This window comes from Vigna radiata, unplaced genomic scaffold (assembly GCF_000741045.1).
Source record: "Vigna radiata var. radiata cultivar VC1973A unplaced genomic scaffold, Vradiata_ver6 scaffold_475, whole genome shotgun sequence".
Classification (NCBI taxonomy): domain Eukaryota; kingdom Viridiplantae; phylum Streptophyta; class Magnoliopsida; order Fabales; family Fabaceae; genus Vigna; species Vigna radiata.
In genome coordinates this window covers 22,342-31,062 of record NW_014543793.1, presented here as the reverse complement: position 1 = coordinate 31,062, position 8,721 = coordinate 22,342, and positions in this window count along the sequence as shown.

Here is an 8,721-nt window from a genome sequence, read left to right as displayed (position 1 = left end):
CTAAACACAGACAGTTGCAGCCCATATCCAAACTGATCACCTATAAATAGGAGGGTAAGCAGTCAGGTAAAGGGTTGGATTTTTACTCATTACTATGACACTCTTGCTGTAACCTTGCTGACTTGATCGTCGGAGTGCTAACTTGCAGGTTGCAGCCGTTCGGGTAAAAAGAGGTAGGAATCCTGAAACACTTGATCAGAGAAATTCAGTTCGTCGTTGTGACCTATAGGCGATCGGTGTCTTGGATCCCCATCCAAAACATTTTGGCGCCCACCATGGGGCCCAGATTATTGCTTTCACCTATAAACGATCACAATGGCAGGAGAAGTGCCTTTGCAGCTGTTGCAAGATCTGCAGCAACAGATTCAGGAAATGAGGGCAGAAATTGCAACACTGAGGGTAGAGCAGGCGAACAGGGTAGGAGGCCATTCCGACCAATCGGTAAATGTGGAAACTATCCATTCGGATACGGGGGAACAACAGCCTTCCCAAGGCGAAAGAAGACGAGAAAATCGTAACCCTACACCCAGTGCGGGAGTAGGAGGCATTAACGGCCAAGGAGTAGGCCGAGGTGAGGGGAGACCGGGAAGCAGGGTTGGGAGTAGAGGAGGAGGACGAGGGGGTGGTCGAGGTAATGGCAGAGGCGAAATTCCTCGCATCGAAGAGAGACAGCGGACTCCAAGGCGAGAGCAGGAACATGCTGACCAGGCTCAAGGGTTACATCCCTTCACGCCAAGGGTGATGAGGGCGGTCATACCAGAAAATAAGATGTTGCCTACCATAGAAAGATACGGAGGAGCGTCAGATCCCGTCAAACATTTGCGATCTTTTGTAGACACAATGGTCGTATACTCATCGGACGAGCTGGTATGGTGTCGGGTGTTCTCTCTTTCCCTCAAAGAGGAGGCGTTAGATTGGTTTCATTCTTTACAACCGGGCACGATCGGTAACTTTGCTGAACTTAGGCAATTGTTTACTCAACAATATGCTGCAAACAAAACGCCCGGGGTGACGTATACAACATTAGTCAGGATGAGACAAGGGCGCGACGAGTCCCTTAAGTTATTTATGGATAGGTTCAATTGGACTGCCCGACAGGTACGAAACGCAGACCAAAGATTGATTGTGAGTGCATTGACGACCGCCTTAAGGCCGGGACCATTTTGTGACTATTTGCATGCTGAGGAGCCTCAAAGCATGGATGAGTTGCAGAATAGACTCGCCAGTTTCATTCGAATAGAAGAAGGAAGAGCACACCACCGAGGGAGAGAGGAGGGCGAGTCGACGGTTCGTACGGTGCGAGGAGGGACCGAACATCCGTTCGGTAGAAAAGACAAAGGAGTAGGTTCCAGAAGCAGGGATCAAAACAGGATGCAGAGGTACGTACACCACACTCCACTAAATGCGCCTCGAACGAGAGTGTTGGAGGAGGCATTAAGGGCAGATCTAATGGCGGTGGTGCAAATACCTACACCGGCAGGAGCTGACGAAAGTAAATACTGCCGGTATCATCAAAATCGTGGACACACCACAGAAGATTGTGTCACGTTAAAGGACAAATTAGAAACCCTCGTTCAGGCGGGGCATCTTCAGAGGTTTGTCCAGAGAAGAGGGTCGTCAGGCAGAGCCAGGCCATCATCAGCACGACGAGACCCGCAGGTGAGGAATCAGCAAAGAGCTGATCGGAGCAGGAGCAGGAGTGCCGAACGGGTAGTCAGGGGAGTGGTCAACACGATTTCAGGAGGATTCGCGGGGGGTGGTTCAACGTCAGCAGCCAGAAAAAGACACCTCAGAAATTTGCACAGTGTCAGCCGAGCGGGCACGTCCAGAAGGTCTATGCCAACTATCACATTTTCAGATGAAGACTTTCACGCGCCTGATTTGGAGCAAGACGACCCGATGGTCATAACGACCATGATTGCCAGGTATCAAGTCAGCAAAGTCTTGGTAGATCAAGGAAGTTCGGCTAACATCCTCTACTGGAAAACATTCAGACAAATGGAAATATCAGAGGATGCCATTATGCCTTTCAATGAACAAATTGTAGGGTTTGCGGGAGAAAGGGTGGACACGAAGGGGTATGTCGACCTGAGGACTAGTTTGGGGACGGACAGGGGTGCCAAAGAAATGAAGGTGCGCTTATTGTTAGTAGAAGCCGATACATCCTATAATGTACTCTTGGGACGACCTTGCTTGAACACGTTCGGGGCTATCGTTTCAACTCCGCATTTAACATTGAAATATCCTGCGGATGATGGAAAAGTGTGTACTGTTCGGGCAGACCAGAAAATGGCGTGGGAATGTTACGCCGCAGGGTTAAAGGTGAAACCCCGAACGATTGCCTTCCAGAATAAGCAGTCAGAGGTTGCAATGGCGGAATTGGACCCCCGAACCCACTTGGACGAACGGGTAGAACCCTTGGGAGACATGCGTCCCTTCATCATTGCAGAGCAAGAAGAGCAGTGCACAACAATTGGGCGTAATCTCAATACCGATCAGGCCGTACTAGTGGAAGAACTCTTGTTGAAAAATAAAGATCTGTTTGCCTGGACAGCGACTGATATGCCAGGTATTCATCCTGACATAATATCACACAAATTGTCGTTGTTGAGGGACGCCCGGCCGGTGGCACTGAAGAAGCGGAGGCTAGGCAACGAAAAAAGGAAGGCGGTGAACGACGAAGTAGCAAAATTATTGGAAGCTGGCTTTATAAAAGAAGTAAAGTATACCACGTGGCTGTCTAATGTGGTTATGGTGAAGAAACCGAACGACAAGTGGAGAATGTGCACAGACTTCACGGACCTTAACAAAGCATGCCCAAAAGACACGTACCCTCTCCCGAGCATAGACGGATTGGTGGACGGGGTCTCAGGGTACGAAGTTTTAAGTTTTTTGGATGCTTATTCGGGATACAATCAGATCCCAATGTACCACTCCGATCGGGAGAAAACAGCTTTTATAACAGAACGGTCAAATTATTGCTATGATGTGATGTCGTTCGGACTGAAGAACGCAGGGGCAACTTATCAACGACTGATGGATAAGGTTTTCCAGAACCAGATAGGAAAATGCATGGAAGTATACGTTGATGACATGGTGGTGAGGAGCCGGTCGGTGGAGGAACACCTTCGAGATCTCGAAGAAGTTCTCAACCAGGTGCGAAAGTTCGGCATGAGACTAAATCCTCTTAAGTGCACGTTTGGTGTTGCAGCGGGCAAGTTTTTGGGGTTCATGTTAACCACGCGTGGTATTGAAGCAAATCCCGAGAAATGTCGAGCCATTTTGGAAATGAGAAGCCCAAGTAACTTGAAGGAGGTGCAGAGGTTGGTGGGCAGGTTGACGTCCCTATCCAGGTTTATACCCAAATTGGCCGACCGCATCCAACCAATTCTAAAGATAATGAAAAAGCAAGCTCAGGGTGAGTGGAACGAACGGTGTGAGGCTGCGTTTGCTGAGGTCAAGTATATACTTACTAATCCCCCGGTCATGAGACGCCCCGATTACGGTCATGACTTGCATTTATTTTTTGCGGTCAGGGAGGAGGCTGTTAGTGCAGCTCTAGTCCAGGAAACTCCAGAGTTTCGACCAGTATACTTTATTAGCAGGGTGTTGAAGGAGCCGGAAACGAGATACCAGCAGCTAGAAAAGGTGGTTCTGGCATTAATAATCGCCACTAGAAGACTTCGCCCATACCTACAGGGGAACCAGGTGGTGGTTCGCACCGATTATCCTATCTCCAAGATTTTACGTAAACCCGACCTGGCGGGTAGGATGATCGGTTGGTCCATCGAACTCTCTGAGTTTGGTCTAAGGTATGAACCAAGAGGTTCGGTGAAGGGGCAACATCTGGCAGATTTTGCAGCCAAGCTACCCGGAACGGACACAAATCATCAATCATGGGTTCTATCTGTAGACGGGTCGTCCGGCCAACGAGGAGGAGGAGCGGGTGTAGTGTTGGAGGGACCAAACAGAGTCGTCATCGAGCAAGCTTTAATCTTTCGATTTAAAGTTAGTAACAATCAAGCTGAGTATGAGGCCTTGATTGCAAGGTTAGAATTGGCACGTGACTTAGGAGTTAAAGTACTACATTGCAAAACGGATTCTCAGTTGGTGGAGGGACACATGAACGGCACATTTCAGATCAAAGACAATCAGCTACTCATGTACTTCCATAGAGCTAAACAACTTGCGTCGTATTTTGACTCAGTGGCAGTGCAACATATACCAAGAAGTGAGAATCACAGAGCTGACAGGCTGTCCAAGCTGACGACCGGGAAAGAAAAGGGTCAGTTGTCATCCTTAGTCAGGCAGGTAATTTTCAAACCCGCAGTTGATTGTTTACATATATCCTGCATAGCCGAACGAGACGATTGGCGAAGAGAGATTACTCTGCTGGTAAGACGGCAAGAGAAGGGGATAGCCCTTCGGGCAGAAGAAGCGAAACAAATCGCAAGGTATGTTATTGTTGGCGAAGAGCTGTACCGAAGGGGATATGTCACCCCAATGTTAAAATGTTTATCCAAGGAGGAATCTGATTATGTTATGCGGGAATTGCATGAGGGGATTTGTGGTAGACATGGCGGCGGACGGTCATTAAGGGCCAGAGCTTTGAGGGCAGGATTCTATTGGCCGACAATGGAAAAAGATTGTCAGGCCTTTGTCGCTAAATGTTTAGCCTGTCAGAAGCACGGGAATATTATTCATACACCAGCAACGGCACTTTCGGGCATAATATCACCATGGCCTTTTGCTCAATGGGGAATGGATATAGTGGGGCCTTTCCCAACCGGTCGTTCCCAATTAAAGTTCCTCCTAGTGGCAGTTGATTATTTTACTAAGTGGGTGGAAGCTGAACCCTTAGCTAAAATATCAGCATCTCAGGTACAAAAGTTTGTTTGGAGACTAATTTGTAGGTTCGGTTTGCTAAAATACATCATCACTGATAACGGCCGGCAATTCATCGACAAAAAGCTAGTGGCATTCTACAAGGAGTTGGGAATCACACCTCTAACCAGCTCGGTAGAGCACCCGTAGACGAACGGTCAAGCTGAAGCTATGAATAAGATTATTATTCAAGAGCTGAAGAAAAAACTGGGGGAGGCCAAAGGAGCATGGGTAGACGAACTGCAACAAGTACTTTGGGGATACCGATGCTCCCCGCACAGCGCCACTGGAGAATCCCCATTCAACCTGACTTATGGATCAGATGCAATGTTACCGGTCAAAGTCGGGGAGAATACACTACGCAGACATATAGCTGACATGCAGGAAAACGATGAACATCTCAGGAGCAATCTTGATGTTCTACCAGAACGGCGCGACATGGCGGCCGTTCAACTTGAAGCTCACAAAAGGCTTATTGCTCGACGTTATAACACCAAGGTCAAACCAAGACAATTTGTGGAAGGAGACCTAGTGTGGCGACGAACGGGAGAGGCAAGGAAAGATCCTACGCATGGGAAGTTATCTGCTAATTGGGAAGGTCCATTCAAGATAAAGGAAAATTTGAGCAATGGAGCCTACCGGTTGGAAACTTTAAGTGGCAAAGTTGTTCCCAATACATGGAACATTTCCCATTTGAAATTTTATTTTAGTTAACTTTTATGTAACTGTTCCATCAGGGGCACTTTTCTTTGAATAAAGATAGTTTTTCCACCATTTTATAATTGATTTCCGATCGGGTGATCCGAAGAGGGGAACGGTTTAAGTTAGAAAATTAACTTCAGTTTTCGTAAGTTAGATAATTGACTTCCGATCGGGTGATCCGAAGAGGGGAACGATTGAAGTTAGATAATTAACTTCATTGTTTGTAAGTCAGATAATTGACTTCCGATTGGGTGATCCGGAGAGGGGAACGGTTTAAGTTAGAAAATTAACTTCAGTTTTCGTAAGTCAGATAATTGACTTCCGATCGGGCGGAAGGAAGAGAGGAATGTGTGGAAACTAGCTAAGTTACCTTCATTCATACTTAGAAGGTCAAATAATTGATTTTTCTAATTCTCGTCAACCGGATAATAAAGCAGGAGCAAAAAGGATAACACAAAAAGCAACATGTTACTTCAACCAAAATGCAACTGGGCACAACCATTCAAGTACTTAACTACCGGAAGATAAAATCCGTACAAAACATATACGTATAGTCACAACAACTAAGTTCTTTTTTACAAGAAAATGTAATTAAAGTGGTTTAGCACGGTCGGGTGCAACATCTGACTGGTCGGGTGGAGTCTGGTCATTAGCTGGAGAAGCCGAACCGCTAAGATCAACGAGAGCCCCATTCACTAACACCTTCATTATATCAAAGTCTGGATGTTCAAGTGGGGTGTTGAAAAAGTAGTGGCATTGCCCTATTCCTTGCTAGAATCCCAGTTCGCGCTCTTGGCAAACTTGGTCTTCTAAGGACGCTTTCTCTGCCAATAAGAGATCTCGATCAGCGACAATAGCATCCTTGTCCTTCAGCAGTTCGGCATTGGCAGACTTAACCTTTTTTACAGTCGCCTCTAGTGTGTCAATGGACGAGCGCAAAGATGATACCTCTTTTTGAGAATTTTCTAGGGCAGTCTTAGCTTTAACTCGAGCATCCTTAGCAGCCTTAGTCAATTCTTCCACGCGGCGGTCAGAGCGACATTATCTTTCTTCAGATCGGTGACCTTCTGATTAGCGGCTTCCAATTCGACCACCAGTAAAGGCTTAGTAGTCCCAGCAGCGTAATTCATGCATATGCCTGCCCGCATCATTAACTCATATGCCATGTTATACGCTTCAGTAGGCGTCATACCTTTGAAAGGGGCTTGCTCCTCGGGTGTTAAGTTGAACTGCACCCGGTCGGCCACGTGCACTTGGGTGTCCAGAGGACCAATCAACAGCGGACCCTTCACTTTTTGTCTCTTGGGAGGAGAAGGGGTCTTTTCAGTGGTTTTTCTTTTCTGTTTGGTCTTTTTAGGGGGCGGTTGAACCACCTTCACGTCCTCAGCAGTTTCAAGATTTGTTATAGGAGGAACACCTCCAGCTGATCCCCCGGCAGGTGAGGCCGTTGATGTTCCTCCTCCAGCTTTCGTTAATTCTCTCTTGCGGGCCATCAGGCGCGCAAAGGCCTCATGTTGCTCCATCCCGCTAAACAAGTCTGCAACACAGAAGGCAATTTAGACAAGTTAATAATCACCGTTCGGCTAAAGAAAGAGTGCAGAATCTTACCGAACACTCTATTCCTTAAGATGTCATCGTCAGTCCCGATCAGTTCAATTAATCTACGGGACGACGTCTTTCTCGGTAACAAATCAACTTGGCTTATGACATCCAGCTCAGCTTCGGTCATATCTGTCTTGGGCCAGGAGTCGACTCTGTTGGGGTTCTCAGTCCAGTACAATGGGAACTTTGGTTGGCCATTATCAAAAAAGTATTTTGGCCGACCGGGATCTCGGATGGCAATTTTGCAAAAGTTAGACTTAAACTCCTTATACGATGAGTTAAAGGGGGAGAATTATTGTTTATCCTTTGCAGGAATCAAGGATATCCATGATCGGTTTGGGTTAGGCAAAGCACGAAAGAAATGAAGAAATGCTTTGGGTGTTGGTGTGAGTACCAGGCCAGCACACAACACACTGAAGGCTTGCATGACAGCCCACCCGTTCGGGTGTAGCTGAACGGGACTAATATTTAATTCTCTCAACACTCCCATTTGAAATTCTGAGAAGGGTAACTTAACTCCTAGATCGCGAAACAGAGTAATATATGCATAGAAGAAATCGGTCGGATAACCCTCTCGACCATGACAAGCTCGCTCGTTAGTTCGGCAAACTACAAAGGTATAGTCATCTATATCCCTAAGAGTACTTAAGATATCTATTTTTTCCAGCAGATGCCTAAGCGATGCAGTAGATATAAAATATGGAATATAGTTCTTAACCTCATGCGGTGCCCAATCGTATCCCTGTACTATGGGCGGCGGAAGGACGGATGTCCACATGCGTGAATTATCATAATTAAATGCCACGCTATTCCCGGACGAACGGGAAGAAGTAGCAGAAGAAGAACCAGACGACGATGAGGTGCCTACCCCATCATCGTCATACCCCCGCCCTTCCCCCCTAGACCTATTAGATGACTGAGAGGATAGAGACATTTACCTGGAAGGACGACCGAGCTGACAAAGAGTTGGGTCGGGAAGCGCAAACAGAGCAACGAAGAAGCAGACAAATGCCCAGGGACCACCCCGCTATTTATAGCCGCATAAAGCGGTTTCGAGCACGCATCTCAGCCGTTCATAATGGTGCAATCTAACGGTGCTAAGTTCGTGACGGTTCAAATTTCTAGGCAGCAAACTGACGAATCAACCTGCACCGTTGATCTCGCTATTATCGTAGGGCTCTCAATGCTTATGTGTTCAAATTTCAATGTTGGCGGGAAACCAAATCCGTAAACCCCTTCGCGTACTGCAAACGCTTGGGGCTTGGGGGGCTTATGTATGATAGGGTAACTGGACACAATAGGGTGATCGGTCACACCGGCAGTATGATCGGGTTTACTAATAGAATAGAGGAGCGCGTTAGCAACGTAGGATTTGGAAGAGTTGAGGGGATCGGGCGTGCCGACTATATGATCGGGTGGGCCGACGATATGGTCGGGGCACAGGAAAGAGAGTTGGCATAATGCCTAGCATAATGCTGAGATGTGAGAGGATCGGGCACACCGACTGCATGGTCGGGTGAGCCGACGATATGG